Source organism: Myotis brandtii, unplaced genomic scaffold, assembly GCF_000412655.1.
Source record: "Myotis brandtii unplaced genomic scaffold, ASM41265v1 scaffold645, whole genome shotgun sequence".
NCBI classification, from domain to species: Eukaryota; Metazoa; Chordata; class Mammalia; order Chiroptera; family Vespertilionidae; genus Myotis; species Myotis brandtii.
The window spans coordinates 1,479,220-1,496,065 of NW_005370488.1; the positions used below are offsets into that span (position 1 = coordinate 1,479,220).

At 36.1% G+C, this 16,846-nt stretch overlaps 1 protein-coding gene across 5 annotated transcripts in view; it reads right to left on the reverse strand.

Moving 5' to 3' along the window:
- The window catches only part of BMPR1B (bone morphogenetic protein receptor, type IB), a 219,215-nt gene that overhangs the window by 144,353 nt on the left and 58,016 nt on the right, over nt 1-16,846 (reverse strand). For 3 of the 5 annotated variants that reach the window (XM_005880656.2, XM_005880654.2, XM_005880655.2), the window contains exon 2: nt 13,257-13,351. The exons of 1 other annotated variant lie outside the window; for it this stretch is intronic. The gene's annotated coding sequence lies outside the window, so the exon portion shown is untranslated. Of the gene's footprint in view, nt 1-13,256; nt 13,502-16,846 lie in introns of those variants that run through there. One more of the 5 variants, XM_014528686.1, reaches the window with a different exon arrangement.

Consider the following 16,846-nt stretch of genomic DNA (forward strand, 5'->3'; position numbering starts at 1 on the left):
GATAATAAGGTTATCTTGAACACTGATGCTTGAGCTTGCCATATACACCATAAATATTTCTTAAATATCATATTTCCTCAATTCCATGAAATCAACTTTAACCTACTATGACCTCTCCTTTAGGAAGAAGAAACTGTGCAAGAAAAGAAGGTGCAGCTAACAACCACAGTGTCTACAGCACTGCAGGCGCAGCAATGTGTTCTTATACAAAAGCTGGACTGTCCGGGGTCTTCATGTACACTCTAGGTCACAGATAAAAACTCTTACACATAATTAAATACTTACTGCAGTGAAACAGCAGCCTAGACAGCTTTCAGTCAAATAGTACATTAGCTGACAAACAAGTCTTAAAAAATCCATTCTAAGTTTTTCATTTTAATGTTGTTGAATGTATTAATCTTTTTCCTATTGTGTCCTCTGTTTACATCTAGTTAAATAAATTCTTATCTTACCCTACAATAATAAATCTTTTTCTAAATATATTAAAGTATCTTTTTTCATAGTTAAGTCTTTCTTCCATACAGAATCTGCTTCTGCTAATGAAATGAGGTGAGTATGGTTCAATTTGAATTCTCAGTACAAATAACTAATCACTGATTATTCAGTGGAAGCTCAGATTCAAGGCTCACTGGGACTCAAAAGGAGAGAAAACCAATGGACTGGTGGTGTCTGCCATGGATGGATGCATTGAAAAGTTGAATCCCATAGCATGTCATTACAGATGATAAGAAAGAGAAGAAATAGCCCTAGCTAGGGGGCTCAGTTGGTTAGAGACTTGTTAGGATAAACCAGTGGTCGGCAAACTGCGGCTCAGCAAACCGACCACGGAGATAAGCCAAGGTTGAGGGTTCGATCTCTGGTCAGTGCACATACAAGAACTGGTGGAACAACAAATCAATGTTTCTCTCTCTCTCTTTCCCCCCCTCAAATCAATAAACAAACAAACAAAGAGAGAGAGAGAGAGAAGAAAGAAAAGGAGTGAAAGGAAAAGAAAAACAATTTGATAAATGCACTCCATTCAAATTTTATGACTTTTTACATAGCTCATATAACTCATCATCATCATACTGTCCGCATTTTACCCCATACAGAGTAAGACGCCATTCAGTAGTTTATTTAAACTGGCCTGTATTCCTTATAAATGCTTTATCGACATACCAACACTTCTATGAAAATCTTTAGGAAAATATTACTACTACACTATATACTGATTAAGAATTTTTATGTGATAAATCAGTGAGTCTCCAACTGGACTCCTACAAGCTCAGTTTAGGTGTTCTGCCACTATAATCATATTCAATTCATAGTTTCAGAAACAACCAAATTAAATTCATAAAATGTTCTCAGTATTAACACTCTCATAATTTATTTTTCTTAAATGACTTGCACCTGCTACTCATTACTTCTGCTAGTGTCTGCTATGGGTTAACATAATTACATATTTATTTTTCTATATTTTCACATATTATAATTAAGTTCATTGAGTGAGTAACTATTCTGGTAAGGTCAAAACTCTTAGCTTTCCAGTCTGGGATCTTCATCCCACCCTCACTTTATGTTAATTTTTCCATTCATAAATGCATATACTTGCTTCAGAACATTTGGTGAGCAAAAAGTCAAAAGAGAGATGGGTGTGGAAATGCTTTAAAAAATTACAATTAGGAATTATCCTATATAATAAAAGGCTTATATGCAAATTGTCCCCTTGACCAGGAGTTCGACCAGGAGTTTGACCGGGGGCAGGGCCGGCCAGCCAGCCAACCTCCTGCATCCCCTCCCCCTTGTTGGCCTGACCCAATCAGCTGCAATCAAGGCAGGCCAGCTGGACCCCACCCTTGCACAAATTCGTGCACTGGGCCTCTAGTAATTTATAACAACATTAAATTACATATTAATTTCATATTACAAATATGGGGCTAGAATGGTCATGGGAAAATATCAATAATTGTTAAAGGTCATTTTTACCTACTATTTTACTTTCTTCCATATGGTCTTTTTTTTTTAAGTTTCTTAACTAGTCTAAAAATAAATTATATTTGTTTAAATGTTATTTCCTGCCCCACATAATTTCTAATAAAGCTCCTAGAAAACAGCAAGGAAAAGGAAAAACATTTAACCTACAATGTAACTCATCCCAGTGTGATTTATAACTAATGAGAAAGTCTATTAAGTCTAACTGAAATCAAAGAGTGTAGCGATTACACTTGAAGATTTACCTGCCACAAACACATTTGAGAGAACAGAGTAGATTTATTTGGAAAGAACATACTTTCCTAAGTATTTGTTTTGTTATCTCTTTACATAAATGAACCTTGAAAGGGATACAGAAGTGAGAAAAGTAAGGAATGAAAGGAGAATAATTAAGATTTACTTTTTCTGTTTGTAAGTAAAAACAGAGCCTCGTCTTCCTTGTAGGGAATAAAGTTGCAGCCCCCTGGTTTGGACCTCGGTTACATTGGAAAGTGGCCTGCACTGCTATGCAAGGTCTCAAAAAGTTACAAATGCATAGAAGTGGGAAAGTGAAATTATCTACCTTAAAAGAAAGTCATACTCTCTACTGCAAAGTTTTTAGAATCAGAAAGAACTGGGTTCCAATCCCACATGTCCTACGTTCCAAGCTTTGTGGTCTTAGCCATGATTATTTAACCTCCCTAAATTTACTCCTCATTTTTCAAATAAGAGTAATAAAAAAAGAGACAGCTCACAGAATGACTTGGATAAATGAGATTCTTGTCCTATATACAAATCTATGGCATAATGTTGACCAAGTTACCATTAATTATGAAATCAGAGAGTAAATGACTTTAGGAAAATTGTGAAAGATACTAACTGCACTTTAACATTTTATGATACAAGTTTTCCTTACTTTCAGGCATTTAATATTTCCATTAAAATCGCAAAGGTTTCCTTGAAATTGTACCAAAAAAGACTTTTCTGATATAATTGGGAGACAAATGGAAGAAAAAAAGATAAGATAGAAATGTTAAAGTTTTTTTAAAAAAATCAACCACACAACTTGGTATGATACGTAACTGGCTAAGATGCAATAGACACTTATGAATAATATAAAAAAATAACCAGGAAACAAAGGAAGAAGATGAGGGAAGACGAGCGAGCCGGTAAAGGGCGATGGTAACAGGGTTGGGGGCTGGGGTTTGATAGCCTGCATGGCTCCTGGATGGACGGGGTCGATCCTTTGCTGTCCACCAGGTCATCCCAGGTCAGCCTGCTTGTTGAACTGTCCAGTGTAGAAGTGAGGAGCCATACGGTAAGCACAGGACAGAAACACAAAGGACAAGTGGCCATCTGTGTGTTCTACATGCCTTATAATGTTTGTGAACCAGTGTTTGATCTGGTGCATGCTTTAGTCTCTACGAGCATCAATTAATACTACTGATGATATACAGTTAGTAAACAGAAACATATGTATGTCACAGAAAATATTTCATTAAAATCTAACCAAAACTTAAAAAAATTGATTTTCAACCTCTGGAGCATACCATATGCAGTTTGGATTATTAAGAAATTGAAATCATGTTAGCATAAATATCACATTTCTTTTCTACTAGGGGAAACATGAAGTATAAGAATGGCTTCAAATTGACCACAAAATCAGCTCCCCTAGTTAAGAACACATGGTTTTCGTAGACGTACTTTAAGCTGACACTGTGCTTTAGGAGCTTAAAGAACCAATCTACTTTAGACTGCCACAACAGCACAAGAAAAAATGTCATTCAAAGTAACTGTCTATTTCTACCAGTAATATTTTTTTATTGATTGCTTTTTTAGAGAGAGAGGAAGGGAGGGGAAGAGAGAGAAACATTGATTTGTTGTTTAACTCATTTATGCATTCATTGGTTGATTCCTGTATATGCTCTCACCAGAGATGGAACCATAACCTTGGCATATTGGGATGACATTCTTAACAACTGAGCTACCTGGTCAGGGCTCTAACTATAATAATAAAAAGGTAATATGCTAATTAGACCAGACATCATTCCGGACATCCTTCCTGACGAAGCCAGGGCCAGAAGGAAGCCAGCCCAGGTCCCAGGTGCCTGAGGGCGGCCAGAGGAGGGAAGCCTGGGTTCCGGGTGCCAGAGGGAAGCCGGTGCCAGCAGCCAGGGAAGGAAGGCCTACTCTTGCACGAATTTTCATACATCAGGCCTCTAGTCAATAATAATTTAAAAGGATTACAAAAGACTATACTCATTGTTTGTTGACTAATATAAACAAATAAACAAAAAATACACATTTCAAGAATTGTGAATTACTTCAGTAGAACAAAGTGTTCTAAGTCACCATGATTTCCTTCTCTATTCTTGTCAAGTTCAATTTGTCAACAAGCTCTGACAATAAACAGACAAGTAAATTTCAAGGTCAGTAAGCTAAACTAGTACTGTGAATAATGAGATATTGATTTACTGATGAAGTTAAAGCTGGTATAGAGAGAAATGGAAAAGAGAGAGACTCTTAGTGAAGTGAATTTTACAAATAGAAAAAGCAAACATTTATCTGGGAAATTGATATATGAAATCATATATGGAATATTATTCCAACTATGCACTGGGCAGTTCTACTCATCTATATAATAAAGCTGGAAACTAAAAAGAAATTATAGAAAAAAGGATAAATAACATGAATAATCTCTTTAAAATTTTTAAGATTGTTAATTAGTACATATGCTGACAGATTCATACTTTTCTAACTAATAACACAAAAAGTATAATTACTTCCAAGGCAGGGCTATAAACTAAAAAACCCAGCAAAGTGTAGTGTAAATCTTACCACAGATATATGAACATATCTACGAAGGGCAGAGTGACCCAAGGAGAAAAAAGTCCTGGATTATCTTTAAGCAAAATAGGTTGCCTTGAGTTCAATGAAAAATAAAACAAATAACTTCATGGTGGCCAAATGTATAACAAACAAGATTGCAAATTATGTCTTTCTATAAATTTTTACATGGATCCCCACACACACACCCATACATATACAAACAAAAACTGTATTTATGAGGTATGTCCATTCACAGCAGATTAAGCTCTCCTCTTTTATGTCTTCAAGGTAACCAATTAGTATATATGTACTGAGATCTAATGATACCACAATTCCCTCTCTGCTTTAAACACCAAAGCTCTGTACCACAGCAACAACTGAATCTCTCAACCGAGGAGCTGAAAAGAGAGATGAGAATGAAGGATGCCAGTCAGGTAGACTCACTTCTCCCCGGAATGAAACGTGTAGTTCCAGAAACAGGGACCCAGAAGGCACAGTCACTCCCTGCTGACCTGGCAGGTCCGTGCCAATGTTCCTGCCCAGGTCATGAGCAGATGTGTGAGGGAGGGAATGGTGCTGTGTGTGAAGCATATGAGGCAGGACTGAAGGCTGAGTTGGTTCCAAAGGGAAGAAAATGATACAACCAATAGGGGTACTAACATTTGAAGAAGATGAAAGATTTCTTTTTTAGCATCTTTCACACTGATTTAAAGCATACGATTACTCCCTGCCATTTTAAGATTCTGGCATCTTCGGGGCTGATCCCAAACAATACCAGCCTCTTTATAGCACCGATTCCACTGACTTGCCTATTTACTCTGAACGTCATTGTTCCTGAGCTCATTTTTTCACAGATGAACCCAAGTTAAGAAGGGTTTTGCCATCTGACCCACATCTATTATCACTTATGGAGAAAAGCATAATTTCTGGTTTTGGCAATGCTTCTCTAAGAGATGGACTTTGGCCAGGTCCAACTTTAAATCCTGACCCTATCACTTACTAGCTATGTGAGGCTGATCAAGCTACTTTACATGTGGGGGTCTCAGTTTCTTTATTCTGAAAAGAGGAAATCAGAATAAGTCATTCAAGGGTCTGTTACAAGGATTAAATGAAATCATATAAAGTACTTGGTTTAATGCCATATATGTATCTAGAAACCTTGATAAATGGTGGCTATTATTAATGCATAATTTCTTACTCACACAGAATCATATTCTTATTAGGTCTGTTTTAACATAAGTAATATACACAGCCTCCTGTCTACAGTAATTTCAAGGAGCATGCCAAGTTAAATCCAACAACACTTTAACATGTTCCAATGCTTAAATTTCATTTCACAAGAAACATGAACTTTTAGTCCATAGAGATAAAAATTTTAATGCAAAACAACTTGAGAGGTAACATGAAGATTTAAATTTGCAGCACAGGATACAATATAGAGGTGACTTCAACAAAAAATGGGGGAAAGGGGAATAATAATTCAACAAAAGTACTGAAGCACTTGTTTAATAAAGTCCATGTGAATCATAGCATTAAGAGTTGAATAAATTAAGCTATAAAATGTAAAAAAGACTTTCTCCTATTTTTGGATAGAAAAGAGCTTTTAAAGTTTCAAAGGCTATGAAGAATATATTGAATAGATTTTATAAATATATTTCAAAACATATTTAATGTTTAAAATGTATAGAACAAACTTAAAAAGTAGAACTTTAAAGAATTAAGATCCTTGATTTACCAAAAAAAGACTCTTCTAACCCAAGAGAAATACAGCTCCGAAAAAAAGAGTAAGCATAAGTAGATCAATGATAAAGAATAAAATATTAGTAACTAATACTGCCATCAGATTCAAGTTCACTAGTAATTAAATAAAATATCAGTTTCCTCTATCTTATTAGGAAAGATTTAAAATTATAAATCTCTTAGCAGGGAAGAGTTTGCAAAGATAGGTGATATATACTTGAAGTGCATAGTACCAGTCTAATGAAAAATGTTCACTAAGGGTTCATCAGACTTTTTCCATCGATTGAGATGGTCACTTTGATTTTTGAATTGAGGGAGGAGGAAACAGAAGATAGAGAAATCATAGCCTGAGGTTGAGAACAACCTTCAGCTATTTGCTCAAAAATTATTTCATCTTTAGATATATAAGTGGTTGTTTTTTTTCAGGGATCTTAATATTTATAAGAATTAAAGGAACCAAAGAACCTCATTTTGAGGGGGGAGGGAGTGGTGGGAACAGAAATAACGGAGCCAAATCTTACTAGAAGTTGACACATACAAAACAAGCTTGTTTTGACCTTCCCTGCCCCTTTAATTACTTACATTATTTAAAGAACCCTAGATGAAAGTCAATGTACTCTGCAAAAGCACATTTGGTTCTTTGATTTTTGCTTTAATGGAAAAGTTTTCCAACCATTAATTAGAACAAAGAATCATCTTAAAAACAAAGTTATAAAATAAAACGTAACCATATATTCTCTGTTGGAATCCCTTAGATGTCATCAACTTTTTTTTCAGTTTCTGTCTTTTGCTTCAGGATTATCTGCCATGTTCTGCTAAAAAGGAGTATAGTTATGGGGCATAAATCTGACTGTACTACCAGAGAGCACTGGGGACGCCATGAAAGCCAGTATATATATATATTATGGTGAGGAGTGGAAAAGTACCCCATCCCAGTTGGGGGCAGTAATTATTAGCTTTAATTTTCGCGAGTTATGAAACAATGCAAAAGTGTCTAATACAACACAAAACACAGAGATATGACAAATTGAGCTTTACAAGCCATATGCAGAATAAAAGTAGAACAATTACAAACAGAAAAAGCCATAATAAAATATAATTTTTTAATCAAAATATGAAATAGCTGTTTTAAAAGCAATATTTGGCAAGTTACATTGCCTCTCCATATCACATTTGCTCATATCTATAAAAGTTAAAGTAGAAGAGGTTTAAGGTTCCATATCCATGATTAATTTATTCTTTTCCTTTAATGTTCTATGAATTCAATGATATGCAGTTATAGAAAAACTTTGGCAACTTAGGCTGCTAACAATATTAAAATAAGACTTTATTGTTCTGCCAAAATCCTTTATGCCTCATTCTAACCACAAAGTTCTTTGACCTCATCTTGGTGGCAGTGTTCTTACTTTTTATTTTTATTTTTATGGTAATCTTTTAGTACTGAGGCAACTTTGGGTTTCTCTTATCACTGGCTGATGGGAACTAGGTACATTTCCATGTCCACAACCAAAGGAACCCCTGTTCTTCCAGTTTTACAATACTTACATTATTTGATATGACAAGAGTTCCATAAAATTTATGCTTATAACTCTTTGGTAAGTCCCCTTCTCCATACCTATTTAACTGCAGGATACTTATATGGGTGAAAAAAGTCTGAAGAGAAATTCTATATAGAATTATAATCCACTCCAAGCAAATTAAAAGGCTACTACATTTGCCTATGAAAATACCAATCTTGTTTTCATTCCTAAGACAGATACAATTCAAGGTTAAACAAACAAAAGAGTCATATTCAATGTCGGGGAGAGGTTTATAAGGTTTCAACAGTAGTGGAAACTGCTGGTCGCATGCACTAAGAAATAAAAATAATCAAATTAAAGGTTGTGAATCACTCTAAATTGTGCATGAAGCTTTACATTTGTTTCTGGTTTATGAAATATTTCATATTCAAAGTAAGTATTTTATGTATGGTAGGAAAATAAAACACAATTAAAGGCAAAATAAATTTTGTTTTTATTGAATATCAGAACTAAAAGAAACAGCTGCTGTTTCTTACGTACTTTTTTTAATCACTGACATCCTTTTCTTTCAACATTTCTATTGTGAGGAGCAAATTCTCCTAATTGAAATGAAATATCCCCTTTAAGATTTGAGAATTTTTAAACCATGATTTTCTATTATTTCTTCAAAAATCCCTTACTATCTCTACAATCCTATATAATAAAAGGCTAATATGCAAATAGACTGAACGGTGGAGCCAGAACAACCAAACAACCGGTCACTATGATGTGCGCTGACCACCAGGGGCCATGCGAGGAACATGGCGGGCGTCGACCACAGCGGGATGGTGGAGCAGGTGAGCAGGGGCGGGAGCGAGGCTGCTGGCAGACAGGGGACCAGGGGCCGTGGTGGGAGAGGCTGGGCAGGGGCGCAGAGGATGGGCTGAGACCTGCCCCTGTGCCTACTGCAGCCTCATGGCCCACAATTCCTTTCAAGGTGCATGAATTCATGCACTGGGCCCCTAGTAGTAAATATAATTAGGTAGTATATACTTTTATCAGTAACAGTGGGAGCCATTCCACTCTGTAATTCTGTAGCTACATGAGGATGGACCTAGTATCTCCTGAAACTCTTTCTGGGCCTTTCAAAGGTGTAACACTGTCTTCCGTTACTGTGATTGGTGGTAGAAAGAGAAACAAAATAAAAAATTTAAATCATTGTTATTGTTTCAAAAGCACTTATCATCTACTTGAGGGGCATTCCTGCAATCCAATTAATCAAAGTTTAAAAGCATATTAAAATAAAAGTCTATAAAGAAAAGACAGTGTGGGATATTAACCCCTTATTAGATGTATCATTGGCGAATATGTTCTCCCATTCAGTGGTTTGTCTTTTAATTCTGTTGATGTTTTCCTTTGCTGGTGCAACAACTCTTTCCTTTGTTGTACTACCATTTGTTTATTTATTTTGTTGTTTCCCTTGACCAAAGAGATATAATCCAAAATTTATAAAGAACTTACAAAACTCAACACCAAAAAAACAAACAATCCAATTTTAAAAATGGGCAAAAGACCTGAATATTCACTTCTTCAAGAAAGACATACAGATGGCCAATAGATATATGAAAGAATACTCAATGTCACTAATTGTCAGAGAAATGCAAATTAAAATCACAACGAGGTGTCACCTAACACCTGTCAGGAAGGCTATCATCAATCAATCAGCAAACATCAAGTGTTGGCAAGGATGTGGAGAAAAGGGAACCTAGTGCACTGTTTGTGGGAATGCAGACTGGTGCAGCCACTGTGGAAAGCAGTCTGGAGTTTCTTCAAAAAATTAAAAGTGCAACTACCTTATGACCCAGTGATTCTTCTTCTGGGAATTTATCCAAAGAAACCTGAAACCCTAATTTGAAAGAATATATGGACCCTTATGTTCATTGCAGCATTGTTGACAATAGCCAAGATTTGAAAGCAACCCAAGTTTCCATCAGTAGTTGAGTGGATAAAAAAGCTATGGTACATTTACACAATGGAATACTACCCTGTCATAAAAAGAAAGAAAATTTTACCCTTTGCAACAGCATAGATGGACCTGGTGAATATTATGCTAAATAAATAAGCCAGTCAGGTAAAGACAAGTACCATATGTTTCACTCATATGTGGAATTTCACTCAAACTGAACTACCAAGCAAAATAAAGACATGTGAATAGAGAGCAGGCAGACAGGTGAGGGTTGGGGTGGGGAGGAATTGAGCAAAAAATAAAAAAGAGAGAAAACTCATGGACACGGACAACAGTGTGATGATTGCAGGGGTGGAGGTGGAAGAGGACATGGAGGGGATATATGATGACAGAAAAAAATAAAATTTTAAAAAGAGAAAAGGCGGTTTAAGATCAACATAATAAAGTTTTTCTTTAGTTCAAGTTCTGAGTGTCTGTGCTGTGCTAGATCTTGGAGCAACATTAAAAAAAAAATTATAGCCTGGCTACGAGTAGCTTGCAGTCTCGTGTTGAAAAAGAAACACAAAACATATCAGACTTTCAAAGTTCTGTGACAGAGGGTCTATACAGGAGGCCAGACCACAGAGGCGGACAGTGGACCAGCAGGGATGCGGGGGAGGGATGCCTTCATTATGATTGAAAGGCAGAGACTAGAAAGGGGGTTTTCAAGGTATAGGGAGCACCATAAAATACTCCAGGAAAGGGCAAAACTGTATGGATTGTTTTGAGAAATACAAGATGTTCAATATCGCTGGAGCATAAGGCAGAGAAAAGGAGAATACTCTCATGTGGGCAAGAGAGATGTAGAAAATAACCCAGAAAGAAGAGCAAAAGGAGACTGCAGAATAAAAGTAGCAGTGGGATCAAGAAGAGACTCACTGTACCAAGTACCCTGACAGTGAAGTGGTCATGGACAGTGAAGTGGTCATGGTGTGGGGGTTGACCCCTTTAAGGGTCATACAGCAGATGGAATGAGAGTATGAGACTAGGGGCAGTGAGATCCATTAGGAGGGTAGCTTTAATTAACATTTCAAGCTAAATTCACTAATCTTGCTTCAATAGCTAACACAAGATACAAAGGGCCTCGTATCATTTTTATAATATATCTATATATAAAATGTTATTTACAAATGTGATAAATAACCAATATCAGATTAACATTAAAGCCAAAATATATTAAGGCATTTCAAGTTTTATTATGCTCAACCAACCTTCAATGAAAATATATTACATTTTAGACATTGTCAACCAATGTCACAATTTTATATTTTTTCTCTTAATTCAAGGGACAACTTTCTTTAGTTTCTTTTTATTGAAGTAATTTTATTTGGCCTGTTTCCACCAAAAATTTCCACACAGTACCTCAGGAACAACATACCAGATGGAATAAAAATAAGACCAATAAGAAAGGCATAAGCAAGCAATATCATATATTTATACGATGTATAAAGTGAATAAATAGAAGATATTGAATTAAGAACTGAACTTAGAATCTTGATCATGAGATATTACCCAGAGGCAGTAGAAAAGAAAAATTTAATTAAGAAATGCCCATTCTAGATCAATCATGGCTACATTTTCAAAATAAATATATTATTGTCAAAAATCTAAATCAAACTCATTAATAAACTGGTATGCAGAGCTTAAAAAAGTACAAAGGAAAAGCCTGATTTAGCCTTGATACAGAGGCTAACACAAGCATTAAATGAAGGTTAAAATATAGTTTCAATTTAGATATTAAATTAGCCTTAAAGCATTTTTGAATTAATAAAATTGATTTTAAAACATTTTGCATTACTTTAAAAATTATATGTCATTTTCAGAAGAGATGCTCTACAACCACTGGCCTCATCTGATGACATGTAGACCTGTTCCAGCTGCTGCTCTGGAGTTTATCTCACTTTAGAATGAGCTGGCTCCTGTGTATCAGCCCTAACACAAACCTGTGCCAGCGTATCCGCTTTTCTTTGTATGTCTTTTGGCCCACAGTCAAGCTGTACAGCAACTTTAAGATTATTTTGTTTTTAACTTAAATATGTAATCCAGAAATTCCTTTTTTAAATTTATTGGGGTGACGTTGGTTAATAAGATTTTATAGGTTTCAAGTGCACATTTCCATGATACATGACCTGTATATTGCCTTGTATGCCCACCACCCAAAGTCAAATCCTTTGGAATTATGTAATCATCTGGTATGTATAACCTAACCTAAAAATTTTAAATAATCATGATAATGCTTATCTTCCACAATAAAAAAAAACAAACTCACAGCCACAAGGAAGTTTTCACTGCATCAGTAGATAAGTCTCATCAAGAGAACACCATACTTCCAGCAAAGCAACATCGTTACCTTCCAAGCTATGTGTAGTAGATATAGAACATAGGTTTATACATCCCATGAGTTTTCTAAATCAGACAATACATCAAAAACTATTTTTCTGCCCCCTTCAGCACCATTGCTCTTCGTGTTAACCTGGGATACGCAAAGCAATGATGTTAAATGAACATACTCCAGCACTGAGCACCCCAGAAGCGTGTGTAAAAGTGCTACGTGTGACGAATGGAACAAACAAACTATGAATGTGTAGAGCAAGGGATGTTAAGTCAACATCTTTAGTAGAGAATTGCCTTTTGTAAGAACCAGTCTCACAAGTCACTGGACAAGCTGAGAAGCTCGCCTACATGCGGAGTCCTCTGCCCCGTGGATTAAGGAGACTGTTCCTAGTTTCCATCACTCGTTCTCTCTGTTCCCACAAGGACCATCATTTCACTCCGGGACACTGTCAGAGGGGCGTGAGTGTGGGCATTTTGACAAGGTCTACTACTTCATCTTCACATGTTCACCTGAATTTCCCCCTACTCCATGTCTAGACCACAGGCTACAGAAATGTACTAATACTCATGTTCTAAATCTGGTAGAAAGCAAATAGGAATTTATCAACAGGAAGACCACAAGTTTGACAGAATGAAGAAACAGAAACTTGCTGATAGGACACACCATGAAATTGGCGTCCTAGTCCCACCGCCCACGTTATTTAAGCGTGTTATGAACGCACACAGCATTCTTAAGAACAGCACACAAAACTACACTCCACCCAGAACAGTCTCAAACAGCAGGCAGCCCCCCTCTTGGCGTTCACACGCTGCACAGCCCTATGCGCCCTGATGCAGAGCAGCCAACAGGGAGATGGAGTTTACGAGTAAAAGCGAGACTGAGCTGGCTAATTACTTACCTTCTCACTTAGGGCAGGCTTGCTCGTCTAACTTTTTGTTTCCTCTCTTGTCATAGCTCAGCGGCAAATGGTTATGATTCAGCAGAGGTTTGAACCTGACAGTTAAAAAGAACTTTTTTAATTTAAAACAAACATTAGAAATGAACGTCCCCCTGCACGGCAGTCTTTCTTTCCTTGCCCTCTGTGTGCGCGTCTCTCGTTGTCTCTCTTTGCAAGGCAAGCTACGTAGTGGTCTATAAATATTGACCCTGACACTTGCTCCGGGCTTTACTTGCTCATGGCACAGGTCTGTGTTACTGAACACCGTGGTAATGCGCAGGCAAAGTTCTCAGCTGCTCAGACAAAGCTGGGGATTGGCTCACTACCCAGCAACCCTGTGCCTGCCTGGAAATACCATTTTGCTGCCAGCTTTACAGATGCTATGGGCCTTTCCTGAGGCCCAAATCAGGCACAGAAGGGCAATTATGAGGTTTGTCTGAAGAAATCGTTTTCCTCAAGCAGGTGGAAAGAAGGGGGGCTGGGCACGGTGGAAGACAAGAAAGGAAATACTGCCTTTGTTTTGGCCAAACAACATAATCTCAAACCCTTTATAAAAGTCAGACCTAAATATCATTCCATCAATCTTCACAGAACTGAATTACTACAATTCCTACATATTGTGAATGAGCAAAAGATATAGAAAAGCATTTTCTGCCATAGTTGTGAATGCTCCTCATTGAAAAAGGTTGCATTTTTTAGTTCAAAATCCTAATGAGTAATGGAACACAAAGAAATATTGTGTTCCAGAATTATAGAAATGCACTGGAAAGTATAATATTAATAAAGATCAAATTATGTATTTGGTGAAAAAAGCTAAAACATAGCTTAAATTATATGAATCAACATATTATATTAACTACTACTAGATTTTTAATCCTGAGAATTATAATTATAAATAATTAAAAATAATTATAATTATTTTACTTTATATATTTTTCAGATTAAGGATAAACTCTAAGTCATGATGTTTGCAGATGATATGAACTAGGTCAGCATTACACACATATGCCACATACAATATCCACAGTAGGAATGATTAGAAAATAAATCAAGGTCACATTTTTTTTTCTTTTAGCCAAGAATAATCATATGTTTGCTTTATTAAAATTTCCTCCCTTGGTTAAATTCACAATAAAGGCAACTTCAGAAATAATTTGGTCACTAACTCATTTTATAGTTGAGAAAGTGGACTCCCAGGTTGGTTAACTTCCCATGTCACAAGGGTTAAAACCAGAGTCCTTCCCTTATTGCTCACAATGGTGTGCTCTTTCTAGCACAAGATTGGCTCTCAAATTCATTTTTAAGTTCAAAATCCTATCTTCATGTGAAATCTTACTGAAACCTTACCATAAGCCAGAAAAATAACTAGCATAAAACAAAAATAGCCTTTTACAGTTTAACTGACCCAAAAGAGTTGTGCACAAGAATTAATTAACTTTCTAACAATTGAAATCCACTTTGCCTTGTTTCATTCAATAATTAATATTTATCCAATAAATGAACTTATTACCAGGAGAAGTACATAGCCAGTTGCTGAAAAGACAAAGATAATATGTAAGTCCTACTCTTAGAGATCTTCCAGTCCAATTTCAGAGGGGAAAGAAAACTTAACTACAAAAAAAAATGTGTTCATGTAATAAGGGAGACTATAGGAGAGTAGTGAGGGAGCATATGAAACACAGGCATCTGAGACAATATGAAGTAAAGGTATAATAAGTAATTCTTCAACGGAGACTTCTGCATCTTAAAATAAGAGTAGAAGGCAGTGAGGCAAAGAAGGCAAAGAATAAGACAATAAAGACAAACAGGCATGGAAAAGCATGACATAGAACTTCAAGCAGTTCTTGCTGGAGCATAGAATGTGAAGCAGAAAATACATTTGTTTAAAAAAATTTTAAAGAATGCGCTTCACTTACTCCTCTCCCCCTATACAACCCCTGGAATCACTGGTCTTTTTACTGTCTCTATAGTTTTGCCTTGTTCAGAATGTCATATAGTTGGAATCATACACTATAGCCTCTTCAGACTGGTTTCTTTTAGTTAGCAATTGAATGGATAGTTTTAATGGAGTCAATTTCCAAATTCTCTTCTACATAAACTCTTTATTCATATCCGGCTAACAGCGATGCTTTATTCACAACAACCTTCCTTTTACTTCACAGAAGAAAGGGACACTCTCATATATCCCAAATATTACTACAGTAGATTGCCCTAGGGTCACAGAAAATTCATAATTTTAAAATTTCAATTAATTCCTTACATTTTTGTTAAGAGAAGTATGATAGAGAAACAGTTAAAGACTTTTAACTATAAAAATATCACATAAAAATTCTATGAGGAAGTGAGATGGAAATACAGGTCAAGAAAATAAAATAGTAATGTAAATTTTTCAGCTTTTCACAGAAGAGTCTATTCATTATTATTTAAATGAATAATGGTTTTATTAAATTACTGTGGATTTAGATTCCATTGAGTATTCTTAAAATAGTTGATACAAGTTTTATTTTAAAATGTCCAATAGTTCCAATAGGGTAGAAATTAAATTCTTTGCAAGTACATATTTTACCACAGGTGAAAAACTGTAGATGTTAACTTGGTAATGTGTGAGTGGTTACATAGTTTTTCAAAATTCTTTTAAAGGTATGTGAACAAAAATAGTTGGAGACTGCTAGCCTACTGTATAAAACCCAAGTTTTTAACCTGGAATATAAAACTTTTCATCACCTTTCTCCCTCTAAGGAGATTTCAGGGCAGTGAAACTATTCTCTGTGAGAATGTACTGGTAGGTACGTGACATTATGCATTTAGCAAAATCCTAGAACTGTACCACACAAAGCGAGAGCCCCAATGAAGACTATGGACTTTAGTTAAATCTTTCTCTTGTCTTTCTGAAGCATGTGCCTAGAGAGGAGCATTATAATTTATTGGGCAATTACCACCTAACAGGGGCTTAAGAAATATATTCTCTAACTAAATACAACCCTGACAGACGGGTATGCCTTTGCCTTTTTGAAGATGGAGAAAATGAGGCTTACAGTTATTAAGGGGCTTGTCTGAAATCATATAACTAATGAACAGTAGATTTGAAATTCAGCCCAAACCATACAGGACTACAGTACCACATGCTGCCTTTATATGAGTCATTTAAATAAGATAGAGGTTGTCCAGGAAGGGCAAGGAATTGGATTCAACAGTACCCTAACAAAATCAGAAGGAATAAAAAGATTCTTCCTGCATTTCTTTAAGGAACTGCGAGAATTTTAATGTTGAGTGTTAAACGGTAGCACAAAGAAGAGACTAACAAATTAATCAATGGAAACCAGTGGACAAAATTAAAGTAATTGATATGCCCTATGAAGAAGAACTTAAAGGGTTTTATCTTCAAATTCGAATGAAGAGAAAGGAACACATCAAGAGTCAAAAGTGTGTAGCCCTAACCGGTTTGGCTCAGTGGATAGAGCATCAGCCTGTGGACTCAAGGGTCCCAGGTTCGATTCCGGTCACGGGCATGTACCTTGGTTGTGGGCACATCCTCAGTGGGGGGTGTGCAG